Source organism: Strix aluco, chromosome Z, assembly GCF_031877795.1.
Source record: "Strix aluco isolate bStrAlu1 chromosome Z, bStrAlu1.hap1, whole genome shotgun sequence".
NCBI lineage: Eukaryota > Metazoa > Chordata > Aves > Strigiformes > Strigidae > Strix > Strix aluco.
The window spans coordinates 9,083,820-9,086,051 of NC_133971.1; positions in this window are offsets into that span (position 1 = coordinate 9,083,820).

Sequence of the window (2,232 nt, forward strand, 5' to 3'; positions counted from 1 at the left end):
TGCAGCACATCCCAGTAACCATCCCAGTGCCCCCCACTGTCGTTGTTGAGATGGACACGACAAACACCGAATTGTGCAAAAATGGCTACTTTATTGTTCTAACAAGCCTTTTTATAACTTTATGAAGAGTATGTGTCCATATCTGATTGGTTTAATTCCAGACTAACAGTTCATGATTGGATGAGCTCTTCTCTGCCGCAACCTCGATAACCTTCCTCTCCTTGCGGTCAGGCAGTTCCAGTCTGGCAGTTCCTTAATCTTGTTTACTCAGCTCTTCTCGAGACTTTCAAGCCTCTTCAGGGTACGTGGTTATCTGTTCAAGGTCAATATCAAACTTCCATTCTGATCCCTCGGACCAGCCGAGGTCTCCCATAGTACCAGTACTGGTTCCCAGCTCCAAGCACGGAAGAGATGCTGGGCAGCTCAGGCCGCATGCTCTGCCCAAGCCAGAAGGTCACTGGGGCACAAGGGGTAGCCCTGGCTCTGGGTTCAGGGGGGAGCAGTGTGGGAGGCTCCCACGCCCCAGCCTTACCGTGGGTCCTGGCTGACGGTGGGATACAGGCAGGTACCCCTGCAGTGCACCTGGTACAGTCGCTTTGTCCCCAGGACCTCAAAATGCAGCGTCTGGTCAAACTGCCCCGGCATCGTGGAGCTGAATTGGACCTTCAGTTCCACCTCACCGTGGGCAGGCACCATCCACCGGCAGCTGCTCAGCCTGGCAATTAAAGAGGAGGCTTCAGACATTGCTAACGAGCAAATGAGAGAAGGAGGAGGCTCATGGACTCGCCATCCCATGGAGGCACTGGCAGAGGGTCCCTGTGGAGCTGGGGATGATGGACCCCGTTTGGCAAGATGGATGTGAAGCAGAGGGATCACCTCCTCCCTCACAGCTCACCTGACGGATTTCCCCGGGGATGGGACCGTGTCCATGTCGCTTTGGTGCGCCTCGGGGGGCCACGTGGGTGCTCCCGTGCCCGGCGCCTGGAGACCTCTCCTGCCCCGGCTGGAGCTCCTCTTCTCCCTCACAGCCTCCCGCCTGCCCGCGGCTTTCTCCTTCCCCAGCCAGCCCCTGCTTGGTGTGACCTGCTCCTCTGACACCTTCACACCAAGGGAGAGAGGTGAGACCTGCCCTGAGACACCCCCATCCTGGAGAGAAAGCTGCAGGTTTGTTAACAGACAGGAGGGAGAATAAACCACCAGCCACCTCTGCCCATGGATTTGGTGTTCCTTATGAGACTTTGTTTCTCCTACAACACCCCTCCTTGCCCAGGACCCTCTCCTCAAGGGAAGTTGAAGGGTTTAGCTGATTTTTTTTTCTCTCATCTCACAGAACTGCCCTATGTCTCAAGCAGAGCTGTATCTTTTAAACAGGCAGGAGGGATGCCTGCAGACACGGGGCCCTGTCATGTCTTCACTGCCCTTCCACAGTGATCCTTTTCCATCCCACCTGCCCCCCATGCCCCCATCCAGCCTGGCCCCTGCCCTGGCACCTTCACTGCAGGCACAACGGGGACGTCCAAGAAACTTCTGGTTTCCTTATTTCCTCTTCTGCAGTGGCACCTTCTGGCACCACAAAGGTGAAGTGCTCGAGGGCTTCTCCTGCTGCAGGGACCATCCGCTTCTCCGGGTAGCGGATCACAGAGTAAAAAGCAGTAGGTGGAATGGGAGGCCCCGAGGGACCCAGTCCCAGGTCATCCAGGATCTAAAGCATAAGAGAAAACCCTGTTTATACTCCCGTTGCCTTCATCCTCACACTTCCTGAAAGGCACTGAGCTTTTGGTAATGCGTTTTTTTATTTAGATGGAGTACGGTGCTTTTTTATGCCCAGTGGGGTGGGCAGGCTCCAGAGCAGTGCCAGGACCTACAAGTGGGACCTAGAGAGAAATCTCAACTCTGAGTGACTCGGCTGAAGGAAACAATGACCAGGAGTTGCCCTGCCCTGGGACCATTTTTAATGATTTCCAGACTGGGAAACTCTCCAAACAGAGAGGATGTTCTAACAGAGAGCCCTCCCTCTTTCCACCCATCTGAGGGATGGCAAGAACTTCCCCAGCCACGTGGCTGCTGCGAAGCCATCGTGGAACATCATGAGTGTCCTGGACAAGGCTCTGTGCTGTTGTCACCTGGTGGGACACAATGCACCAGGGCCCAGACCACGGCAGGCTCAGCATCTGAGCCTCACAAGGGCTTTACGTGCTCTGCGGCTGGCAGCTTGCCACTCTCCAGGATCAC